Below are 12,633 nucleotides of genomic sequence, written 5' to 3'. Positions count from 1 at the left end.
TCTGACCCTGACACGTTCATAAAGGAGTTCCGCTACCTTACCCAATCCTACAACCTCACCTGGCACAATCTTCATATCATTCTCACTTCTTCACTCTCACCTTCTGATAAAGACAGAGTCTGGACCACTGCCCAACAAATTGCAGATGAGTCTCATGCCCGCAATAATGCCAACCCCTTAGGGGTGACCGCGGTGCCTACCGTAGATCCCAGTTGGAACTACCAGGAAGGATATCAGAATCGGGCGGCCCGAGATCTCATGATAGATTACCTACAACAAGCCCTTAACAAATTAGCTAATAAGGCAGTTGATTATGATAAAGTCAAGGAGGTAATTCAACATCCCCAAGAAAATCCAGGGGAGTTCCTAGAACGTCTGTCCCAGGCCTTACAAAAATATTCCCGCATAGACCCTACTACCTCAGCAGGAACTATACTCTTACATTCACACTTCATTTTCCAATCTGCCCCAGACATCCGGAAAAAACTAAAAAAACTTGAAAATGGCCCTGAAACCCCCCAAAAGGAACTTCTTAACCTGGCCTTCAAGGTCTTTCACAATAGGGAGGAACAGGAGAAGGAGGACCAGAAAAAATGGGACCAGGAGAATTATCTCATGTTAGCTGAAGCCATACAGGGGGCTCAACACCCAGGCTCGAAAATAAAGGGACCAAAAGGGCCCTCCTCAAAACCACCAGGATCATGTTTCAAATGTAAGCAGGAAGGCCATTGGGCAAAGCAATGTCCTAATCCTCGGCCTCCGCTGGGTCCGTGCCCACACTGCCACCTAGAGGGACACTGGGGAGTTGACTGCCCCAGTCGCCAGAGAGGGACTGGGCCAGGAAATCCCCAAACCTCTATACCCGTGGCAGACTTCCTTGGCCTGGCAACTGAAGACTGAGGAGGCCCTGGGCCGCTAACCCCGGTACCCATTTCCAACGACGAGCCTAGGGTAGACCTCCAAGTGGAAGGAAAGCGAATCTCTTTCCTGGCAGATACTGGGGCCATCTTCTCCACCCTCCCAGAGTTCTCTGGGCCACTAGCCCCATCCAGCACGACCATTATAGGAGTCTCAGGCATCAGGACTACTCCCCTCACCACCCCTCTGGTCACCTGTATATTACACAACATACCATTCATTCACCAATTTCTCATAACACCTCAGTGCCCAACCCCATTACTAGGAAGAGACATATTAGCCAAGTTTGGGACAACTCTCCATCTCTTCCCCCTTACCCCGCCAGCTCTCCCAACATTCTCTTTTTGCTGGCCAGCGATCCAGACTCCACTCCCTATACTCACACTTACCCCATTTTCCCAGCCATCGTACAGCCCTCAGTTTGGGACATCAACCATCCCTCTATAGCTGCCCACCACACCCCAGTCACTCTCTCAAAGACCCCTCCTTCTTTCCATCCATACCTTAATATCCCATTTCCCTCTCCCACCTCCGGGGACTCAAACCTCTTATTCACAAATTCCTCCAGGCAGGCATCCTAATAGCCACCCACTCCCCTTAAAACACTCCCATCCTCCCCGTTGTCAAGCCCAACGGCACCTACCGTCTAGTACCAGACCTAAGGGCCATTAATTCGGCAGTTCTCCATATTACCCCAGTAGTCTCAAACCCTTACACTATCCTCTCTAACAAAAATATTTTCATAAAAATAAGTAAGTGAATAGTCTAGTTAGGAATGCAAATTATCAGCCAATTTGTTGAAAAACTCACAAGTGACAGAAGCCAATTCAAGGCCCTAGTGATTCATTCTTCCTCACCCTCACCAGAGTCAGATGTCACTAATCTAACAAACAGTTGATTCAAGGAACCTAGACAGGAGTTCTAATTCTCCCAGTGAGGCCTTCCAGGGAGCTACTAGCCCTCCTTTGAGAGATGGTGGGAGGAAGACTAGGGGATTTGTGAATGGGTTGGCATCCAAGGGTGAGGCACTTGAGGCTGCTCCAAGGGTCAGGAAGGCTTCCTGGAGGAGGTGAAAGGCACTGTGGGCACAGGGGGAAGGAGAAGGACAAGTTAGAGGGTAGGTAATAATGTAAGTAAATATCAAGTGGACACCAAGACAATAAAAACCAGCCTGTATGGAGAGGAGGGCTGGCTTGGGGCCTCAGTCACCTGCCCCTAATCAGTTCCTATGAAGTGTCCCTGCCAGGCATCAAATAGAGACTTCTGGTGTGCCAGCTGGAGGGGAAGCGTGTGGAGTGTAAGGACAGGAGGAGAGATAATGAGTGCTGCTGAGAACTCACACCAGAACAGGTTCCTGGTGGCTGAGACTGCTTGGGGGCTCATCTAGGATATTTTATGACAAAGAGTTGAGAGACAGTCCTTCAAGGACCCAGGTGTCTGGAGGGTGCTGCTCCCATGCAGTGGTGCTGCTCCCATGCAGCTGTGCTGCTGATGTATCCTTTGCTGACATCCAACTATGAGGCTCCTCAGGCTTCTCAGATGTTCATGCCCATCCCTCATCCTGCTGGGAGCAAGTCTTCTTTCTCTGGGAGCCTGTGAAGGACCTTGGTGGGCTACTGTCAGTGCAGCCCTGCTTCCCACTAGGCATCCTCAGGAGTAGCTCCAAAGCTTCAAGTCTTGGTTTTAAGAAAAGAACAGGCATGAAGAGAAGAGGAACAAAAAGAGGTCCTGCAGGGTAGAGGCCATTGGGGGAGTGACCCCCTGATTAACTTGCAGTATGTATGTGCTCATCTGTTTTAGAGGCACATACACATGCATGTGGAGGCTTACACAATACAAACACACACTCATGCCCAAAGCACAGACGTGCAAGTTCATAAACACAAGATGCACATGCATGTGTACCCATGCACGGTCACACGTGCATGCATGTGCACACGGGTGTGCTGTGCTTTAAACTATGCCTGCTGCCAAGGAGTGAAAACCAATCTCTGTCATCCAGTTCTTTCCTTTTCCTGCTAGTGATCAGTCCTTCCCCCAACACTCATGTTATCACTTTGTTTTACTTTTAACATAATTTTTGCAGATTTCATAAGTGAAAATCAATGACTTGGGACTTTTTGTTGTCATGAAGCAATTCACTTCTTTTTTAAAAAATATTTTATTTATTTATTTTTAGAGAGAGGGAGAAAAACTTCAATGTGTGGTTGCCTCTTACACATCTCCAACTGGGGACCGAGGCATGTGCCTTGACTGGGAATTGAACTGGCGACCCTTTGCTTTATAGGCCAACACTCAATCCACTGAGCCACACCAGCCAGGGCTCACTTCTTGACAGGACTTTCCTGCTTCTTCATTTATGTGCCCCTCCCTCACTTTGTAGTCTCTGAGGTGGAGGTTCTGCCACAAGGACATTGTCCTTGTGCCACTTTGTTCTGCCCAGTTCTAAGGCACTCAGTTTTGCTTAGGTGATGGGGTGGGCTTGAGAGCTGTGTGTGGGAAGGGTCTCCAGCTTTCTCTGCCCCATGGACACTTTCATCAGGCTCTTTATGGGATCCTGGTACACATCATGATTTCCTTCATCTGAGGGAAGCCTCGTGCCCAGGCCCTGCCTTCCTGGTGACCCAGCAGCCTCCTCCTGACCTCCCCACTTCCAGGTCCACCCCCTAGCCCCCATAGATGCCCTGACCTTCGCTAGGCCCTCTGCTTAGGCCTGACCCTTAACCTCCATGTCCTGTGTCCCTGCCTTCTACCCCCTAAAAAGTTTCTCACTGTCCCCTCTGTTCATTTGCACAGGTTGTCCCTCAGTCTGTGGCCCTGCATTCCAATCTAAGTTCTCACACTGTATCTTCCAGAGCAACTGAGTTCCCATACACCCTTGGAGGTGGGGTCTCTGAGGCCAGGGCCTGGACAATTACCTTTTAAACAAGCTCTGAGGGATTTGGTCAGGTTTGGGAGGCCCTGTCTGGAGATACCTCCCAGCCCCACATTCCCACCTCTTCTGCTCCTGTGTCTGTGACAGGTCCGTAGTGTAGCGAGGCCTGGGTGGCCTGCAGAACTGGCAGAGTGGCTTTATAGGAGCTTCAGGAGACACCTGTGTCCCATGGTCTCCAGGATGCTGAAGTGAATGGACAGATTCCTGGAAGCCTCATGTGAAAAGACATTTCAAATCCTCTGTGGTACCTTAACATACTTGCATATCCTAATGGAGCACATTTGTGCTGATGGAGATCCTCATTCTTAGTGATTGAGGAGAGATAGTAGGTTTGTGTCTCTGCAGTACCTTGAAGCAAAGTGGCCTCACTCCAGCTTCCTGCCTGACATGGGCTTCCTCCAGGGCAGCCCTGACCTGTGAGGCTGGGCTCGGATGGGACGAAGACACACGCAAGCAGGGCCAGTGCTGTGAACACACAGGAAGACTGGGACGGGCTGTTGGACAGACCAGTGTGGCCAGCCACCCAGCGGGGGTGGGGCGAGGGACCTTTCTCAATCCCTGCAGGGTCTTCTGGAACACTCAAGAGAAAACAGCTCTGTGGTCAAATTCCTTTGAGAAATGCTCTGTCCAATGATCCCTCTAGAATACAGTTGCCACATGCAATGTAAGAGTGCCAGACTATGGGGTGAGTGGACCGGGAGTCAACTGGATTTCTGCTCATGACACCGGGGCAAAGGGTGCCTTTTTCTAATTCTCACGAAGGCATTGTAAGGATGACAAACAGTTCCAGCCCTGCTTGGGCTGAGATTCTGAGAAACCCTGGGTAGAGCCCAGTGCTCAGCATTGATTCTAGAACCCTGCTTTCCTGCAGCACTAGAACCAAAGCACGCTTGGGAAGCACTGGTCTGAGGCCACAAGATTCCCAGGAGACAGGCAAGTCCCATGTTTGTACCACCTTGCTTTGTGCTCTGGGCCTTTGTGTGCTCACCTGTGAGATGTGTGGAAGTTTTGTTGAAAGTGTGTTGGTTTATAGGTTGGTGAAAACTAAGATAGCATCAAAACAGAGCACCCTGTCAGTGCTTATCACAGTGACCAGCAAGGATGGGGCAGGTGTGAAGGAAAAAGCAAGCTCGGCTGGGGGGTCACATATGGGGTGCGCCAGAGTGACACCCATGACAGTAGAAGGACAGTAGTCTGGGCCTTCTTGCCTCAACCTTCCTCTGTCCTTTGGACATGACAGCCAGATTCCCAGCTCTTGCATGACAGTGGGACAGGGAAAAAGGCACTTTCTGGACCTCAGTTTCTCTCCCTATACAAGGGAGAAAGGGTACGTGCTAGATCAAATGGTCGCTCTCTCTGCTGTTGCACTTCCCTCTGTGTTGTCTCTGATTTGCTCTTCACCAGACATGCCACCTCTCTCCAGAAGGGGTCAACTGTGCCACCTACATGTCCTGCCTACTTTCCTTGGCCTTTGTAGCTTACAAGCCCCTCTGTCTAAAGGCTGCACAAAAACCAGCATCCACCCAAATCAAATTTGGTCTCACCACCATCTGTGAAAAAGAACATCATGAGTCCTGTTTTTGGGAGGGGACTGAGGCTCATTATTACCTGGCCAAGGCCTCTCTGCTAATAATATCACAGGCCAGGGGCAACGCCAATGAGTCCGTTCACTTCCTACCTCACCACCACACAGAGACAAACAAAAACTCTCTTGGACCACATGCCCAGCTGTCCCCCAAGGCCAGAGGACTGCTCTGCCTAAGGTGTATACCTTCTGGAGGGCCAAGCCTCAGGATCTCTGTACCTTCAGCTATAGTACCCTACAGGACCTGAAAGTCTCACCTCAGCCTGACCTTTGTGTCATCACTCCAGGGTCAGCTTCCCCACAGCAGGGTTTCTAAGCCTGGAGGCCATACCCCTTGGCAAGAGGGATATTCTCTGAACCAGGCCCCTCAATGTTAGGGCAGTCTTTCAGTTGGGCCAGGTGTCAGTGCCAGAGGGATGGAAACTATTGGGGCAGAGCCAGAAGGTGGGCCTTGCTGTTCCAGTCTGGTGGGAGTCTGACCTTGGCAAGCAGCCACTTTCCTCTGCAGCTTCCACTGCTGGCACTTGCCAGGGAGGCAAGTCTGGACTTCAACCACCCTTCTCCTAGAAAGTATTCTCCCTCCTCCTCTACCCTCAGAAGATGAATGCTGGCTGCTGGTCACACAGACACAAACAACCTTGCTCCAGAAACTGGCCTGTCTGGGAAGTGTTGTCCGAAGGAAAGCCTTGCTTATGAGAAATTAATTTATTTCTTCATGAGCAGGAGCCTGAGTGTGGCCTCTCTGAGACCATTGGATGGAGCCATGGAAAGAGCTGGAGTGCAGCCTTAGGCAGCCCTGATAGTATTCATTGCTCCAGCCCAGGGTCCTGGGTCCCAGCAGGCTGACCCACCCACTGGTGGTCACAAGGGAAGTGGCCCATGGACTCCTCCAGGCAGCCATGGGCAGGTAATCTCTGTGCAGGGACTTTGGTCCATGCTCTGCTTACCTCTACTAGCGCATACTGGTGGGGGCTCAGTATGAAGGGACAACAGGACTCCAGGAGAGCATGCTCATGGAGGGGCACTGCTAGAAACTGCCCCTCACCTCTTCTCTGGGACAAGACCCAGGAGTGCTCAGCCCAGGCCTGCCTCCTTTCCTCCCTCCTCAGCCTGTTTCCTGTATTCTACCTAGAGTCCTCACCTGGATAAAGGACTCTTTTCTTATCTGCATCTTCTCCCAGGAGCACAAGCACAAGAGGAATTTCTTTCCTTACACACCCCCAACTCCCTTTGCAAAGGGCTTGTTCTCTCACAGTCTGGCACCTCCTGGTGCTTTTTGCAGGAGCAAAGTGTCTTCTTGAGCACCAGTATCTCTGTGTCCTTCCAGCCCTGCCTCCCAGGCACTTCCCCTTCTCCCAGAACCCTCTGCGTCTGACTAGGCCCCCTCAGGCATTGTGCCCTGTTGACACAGACCCAGGACACCTGCAGAGTGGACAGAGAGGGCAAGTGAGAGCCTGGAGATGTGCAGGGAGGGCATACTGAGACATTTGGTCTGTTTGGGTGTTTTAGTGGCCAAGGACTCTCCAGGCCCTTCCATGTGAACATCCTTCATTCCTGAGGTGGGTGCTGAGGCACAGAGATGAGGTGGCCCTTGGGACCTGAGCATCATGCCCAAGACAGTCCCATTGGTGAGCAGGAAGTACAGGTTACATGAGAATTAGAGGAGGGGCTTCTCCTTACCAGGCTCTACCATACATTTTCTTTGCAGAAGGGCTGAGTTCCCTGCCAAGCTCAGTAGGACATGGTACTGTGTATCAGGGTTCCTACCAGCTGGCAGAGCAAAGGTGTGCGTCTCTCCAATCAGCCCCATCACCCTGCTGGCCTACATGAGGTCCCTCCCTGGCCTGCCTTACCCCTCAGCACTCCTGCCACCCTGTGCATGGTCCCTGTGCACAGTGGGAAGGGCAGACCTTAGGAGGACTAGGCAGAGGACAGGGAGACATGGTCATGTACCTGACAACCCTGTGCTCATCTGAGCTATTGGTGGGACAGTAATGACAGGGCCTAAGGGTAGTGAACATGTTACAGTTAGTCATATGCTTGGTGACACACATGTACTTAGCTACATACCCAGGGTGGGTGGGCAGCTTGTCCCCTAATCTGTTACCATGTTAGCACAAAGGGGAGGCCACAGCTGAAGGACAAGTGAAGGCTGAGGCCTGTGGAGGTTTGTGTCCATTGGGGGCCTTTTATTTGGGCAGAACAGTAACCTCTGTAATATGTAGGGTTAGCTGTTTCCCCACATCCCCCCACACATACCTTTTGCTCCAGTGCTCCCTAGAAACATTAGTAATTTGTTTGCTTAGAATATTGTTCTACAAAAGGGAAGATTAATGGGACAGCATTGGGGAAATGTAGAGGCCTTGTATGGGTTCCCCAATGGACAAGTTATGCCCAGCTGGTTCAGGTCCTTTGGGTCAGGGTCAGCAGACAAGGGAAATTGGCACTCCCTGCCCTTCCCATGGGTACTGGGCATAACTGCTGTGGAGCTCCTGGGTGTGCTGGGTTGTGAACACCACAGGGTGACCAGTGAACATTCCAAGAGTACTGACTGGCCCATGGGCTATCCCGTATTCCAGCAGGTTCCTGTTACGTGTTCTTAGTAAGGGCCTCTTAGTGGACTATTGCTGAATGCAGATAGCCTGACAGCACAAACCCTGGGAGCTAGAAACTGAGAATTTTCTAGAGCTCCCCAAGTGTTTGATTCATTTTGCTTCATGTTAGCTAACTGCCCTGTGAGGTGGGCATCATGAACCCTGCACCATACCTGGGAAATTGCAATTCTGAGAGGTGCTGCCCCTCCTACTCAGGGTTGGAACTCAAGCTCTGCCACAGGGCTGCCCTGGGGAATGAAGCTGGGTGTAGATGGCCCCAGCCAGGCAGTGTAGGGGTGGGTACTTAGTGTTGGAGGCAGACCCCAACTTCTGCTCCCTCACCCTCAGTGGTCACTCCTGTGTGGTCCCATTGGCACAGTACAAACTTTCACTCACGACTGCTGTAAGCCTAGCCTGTCCTTGGCCTCCGCTTGGCCTCCGCTTGGCCTCCACTGCCCTGAAACCCAAGCCTCAGAGGTCTTAGTCATGCAGGGTCTTTGTCTGATCCTTATCAACATCCCCTGTGGGGCATTTAGGGACCCACTTCTTTCTCTGTTCTTCAAGGCCAGTCATCCTGCCTTAGGCCACCTTCCATATTCCAAAATCCAAGCCTTACCAGCTGTACCTTTGTAAAGGAGGATCCAGGTATCTTTGCCAGAGGGGCCTTTGATCTTTGGGGCATGAGGAGAGGCTGAGGCCACCAGTGTCTCCAAAATGCTCCTTCCTCTAAGTCAGTTGCTCTGAGGTGTGGCTCACAGCAGACTTGGAAGAGCCCAGGGGCTCAGCTTTGCCTGCACTGTCTGGGACATCATTTCTTGTTTCTCCTCTTGTTTTGAAGCATAATGGACATACAGAAAAATGCATGAATCATAAATGCGCAACTCAGTGATTTTTCATGGGGTGAATACAGGGGTAACCAGTACCTGCCCCGTGGCCCACCCCTACCTGGGTCTGCCTGGACCTGGATGTGCATGGGATCCCAATAGGATGTTCTTCCATGCCTGTTTCTTGTTGTCCACGTGATGGGGTTGGGACAACTCTTGCAGTGGTTGTCTCTGTCCATCGTCACTGTTGTGGACACTCCACTGAACAAATAAATACACTGCAGCTCACTGTTGAGGTCTCCTTGGGGTCTCCCAGTCTGCAGCAATCATGAATAGTGATACTCTAAATGCTCCAGGAGGTGCCTTTGTGGGAGTGAGAGAGCACTTCTGGTGGGTCTGCACCCAGAAGGAATTCTGGTGAGTGAATAAGCACTTTTGGTGGGTCCGCACATGCTCAGCTTCCACAGGCACTGTGGAACCATCTTCCTATGAGGTTTTAGCCATTCACATGACCCAGTAGCTAGGGGTTTTAATTGAGTCACATTCTTGTCAGCACTTGGCATTTTCTGCTTTTTCATTTTATCTACTCCGGTGGTTGTATGGCAGTGTCACACAGAGGTTTCAATTTCCCTTCCCCTGATAACTAATAATGTTGAATGCTCTTAATTATGTTTTACCACCCTTTTGTATACCTTTTTTTTTTTTTTTTTGACATACCTCCTTAAGTCTTTTTCCCTTTTTAAAAAAAATTGGGTCTTCTGACTTTGGACTTCTATGAGTTCTTTATATTCTGGATTACAACTGTATCTACATCTGCACACACACACACACACATTTATTCAATAGATAGGTATCAAGTGCCCCATGCACAAACATGTCATAGTCACTGGGGTATAGCAGTGAACAAAACAAAGGCCTTGCCTGCATGGAGCTGAGATTCTCCCTAGAGGAGACTAATAAATAAAGAAGTAGAAAGAATATGTTGACTGCATTAGCCATGCAGAGAAAAGTTTAGTGGGAGAGGAAGTGCAGGAATAGAGAGTGACACTATAAATATGTCACTGAGAGGGTATATGTAAATAAAGATCTAAGGGGGAGAGTCCACAGACACCTGGGGAAGAGCATTGCATGCAAAGAGAGTTTGGGCAGGACCTGGCAAAGCTGGCACAGAGAGAGCTGGTGAGGAGCAGTGAGATGGGAGGTCTCATGTGAGGTCAGGTCGGCAGGGCCTGGGTGGCCACTAGGATTCTATTTTTTATTCTATTGGGGGTTCTGGGCAGAGGAATGTGACCTGACTCAGTTTTAAGAGGGCCCTTCTGGCTTCTGTGTTGAGGCAGCAAGGGTGGGAGCAGAGACACTAATTAGGAGCCTGTTGTTGTAGTAGGTCCAGGTTCCTGTCCCAGTTTTCCATCTGTCCCAGGTGTCTCCGCTTGTGAGGATGTCCAGGGTCACTGATATCCTGGAATCAGGCTTCCCTGCTCTTTGCTCTGCCATTCTCAGAGAGTCCTCTCATGGTCACAGGATGCACACACTGTTCCGGGGCTTATGTCCAGTCTCCGTCATCTGGGACCTCCCTTCCTATGTGCCTCCCCTTTCCAGAAGCCCCCAAATAGATGTCCACTGGCAACACCACACCTGGCTCATTCTCCACTTTCTAAGTTGACTCCGGCAAGGTAATGGAGTCCTGTGTGGGTCCCCATAGACCTCCCCAGAGGACATTGATCCCTTCACTCAGGCCCACTCTCAGCTTCAAGCAGGGGAACTACGCAGCAGGGGTCATCCCTGGCGTTCCTGTCTCCCTACGTCCTCAGGCACCAGGGAGGATGTAGATGTAGTCCAGGTACACACATAAATGCTGAGATCACATCTGTGAGTGAAGGAGAGAGTGCTGTCCTGTCTGCAAGGATGCTCCTGGCAGGAACAATGGGTAGAGGGGTCCTCTTTCCTCCTGGAGAAGTCCTTGGGGATGCTGTTGAATTCCGTGGGTGAGCACCTGTGGGAAAACACTCTGTCACCATATAGGAAGGCACCCTGGGGCTTCATGTCAGCCCAGCCACCTCATCTGGCTGTGTGTAACATCTGGAGAGGCAAAGGAAAAGGCTTGCTCTTGGTGCAGGTGGCAGCATGGGGTTTAACTGCCCACATGGATTCCCTGAGACAATACTGTGGATACCTTAGGGCCCAGATGTTCTTCAAGGCTGTGGGACAGGGCTAAGAATGGGGAATAGGTGCCTGGCCTGCTTCTTCAGCGCAGGATCCTAAGGCTCACCCTCTTGGTGCACTGTAGCCATCTGAAGGGGTGAGGTGGCCATGCAGATCCAGCACCTAAGTACCCTGACTGGTCTTGGTGGTGTTACAAGTCACTTGCAGAGGCCACTTGAGCTTTGCATCCTCCAGCTGGCCTGAAATGAGAAGCAGATGTAACAGGGTAGAAGGACAGTGTGAAAGTTTAAGTACTGATGTGCCAGGAGTCTGAAGCCCTGGCTGTTTCTGCTGGTGCCCCTCTCCTCCCCCACTGCTCCACCACAGGAGCCATACAAGGCCATGGTTAATAGTGCAGGTGCTGATGCAGTGAGAAGTGAGTGTCAGTCTTAGTAAAGAAAGTAATGATGCGGACAGAACTCCAAGAGAAAGACAGCTGTCTCCAAGCTGTCCAACCAAAGGACCCAGCACAGCCCCTAATTCCTCAAAACAGAAATACTGTTCATCAGTACCTAGCCTGGTAGTCAATCTTGCAACTGGTAAGACAGCAGGCAAACAAGAAGAGGTAGCTAGGAGAGACAGCTGTCTCATAAACTCCTGGGTAAAGGGTGGGACACTGAAGTGGTCTCCTGTGCCCCCCCAGCCCTAGGGCTTGTTCATGAGCTCTCTTGGGCTTGACTCAGCTCTTCTATGGGCATCCCCCGCTCCTCCCTGTTACCAGGAAGCAAGAATGTCCCTGCTCCTCTGTAGTGATGGGTCACCCAGAATCTCACCCCAACTTCCTCTCCCAACTCAGCTTCCAGGCTTTCCAGTTCCAGATCTCCCTGAGAAGGCGCTCCTCAATGCTTATCAACCAGTATATCAGAGCCTGGGTTGGGTGGCCACTGCAGGAACATGGTAGAGGGGGAGACTTGTCGACTGACAGGATTCATTCCCAGTGTTGGGGCTCCTGGAGGTGGAATGAAGCCTCACTGTGTCTTGTGCCAGATGCCCCATGCCATGTCTCAAATTACTCCTCCCTGCTGTGTCCCTGTGTTCACTCAAGGAAATGGAAGGACAGAGTTCCATGTGACACCAGAGGCCAGAGCTGTTTGGAGTGAGCACCCCGTCAGGGGACACATTCAAGCCAAACACTGATCAAGCACCTGTCGTGGCTCTGTAGTGGACATCTACAAGAGAGGTCGAGGTAAGGTAGGGGAGGGGGAAGGGAGGCTCAAGGAAGGAGATAGGAGTGTAGGGGTCTCTCAGAGAGGGCGGTATCTCATCAACACAACTGCTCCCATCCTGTGCTGAGAGCCCCGCCCCACAGCGCCCCTTCGCGTGAAGGCGCAGCCAGCGCGGCACACCCACCAACTCCCCACCACCGCCACTGCTGCAACATTGACACCACTGCCCAAGCGCCCAGTGCATTTCGATGGCCAGGCTCCAGTCGAGTGGCTCACCGCCCCCCAATCCTTGATCCTTAAGTCCCCTTGCGTCCCTCCCTGCAGCGCCTGGCCCCATCCCAACTTTCCGGACCACGCCCCACCCCAGGCCCCACCTGGTTCTGGAGGCGGCAGAGATGTGGACAGGCAA

At 51.4% G+C, this 12,633-nt stretch overlaps 1 protein-coding gene across 2 annotated transcripts in view; it reads left to right on the top strand.

Annotated features, from left to right (window-relative positions):
• The window catches only part of RASGEF1A (RasGEF domain family member 1A), a 93,691-nt gene that overhangs the window by 42,191 nt on the left and 38,867 nt on the right, over nt 1–12,633 (top strand). The window contains exon 1 of one of the 2 annotated variants that reach the window (XM_090277812.1): nt 12,112–12,244. The exons of the other annotated variant lie outside the window; for it this stretch is intronic. The gene's annotated coding sequence lies outside the window, so the exon portion shown is untranslated. Of the gene's footprint in view, nt 1–12,111; nt 12,245–12,633 lie in introns of those variants that run through there. 2 annotated transcript variants of the gene reach the window in all.

Source organism: Furipterus horrens, unplaced genomic scaffold (genome assembly GCF_987537825.1).
Source record: "Furipterus horrens unplaced genomic scaffold, mFurHor1.1.pri manual_scaffold_5, whole genome shotgun sequence".
Classification (NCBI taxonomy): Eukaryota; Metazoa; Chordata; class Mammalia; order Chiroptera; family Furipteridae; genus Furipterus; species Furipterus horrens.
The sequence above is the reverse complement of the archived record's forward strand: the minus strand, read 5'-3'. Positions and strand labels throughout refer to the sequence as shown.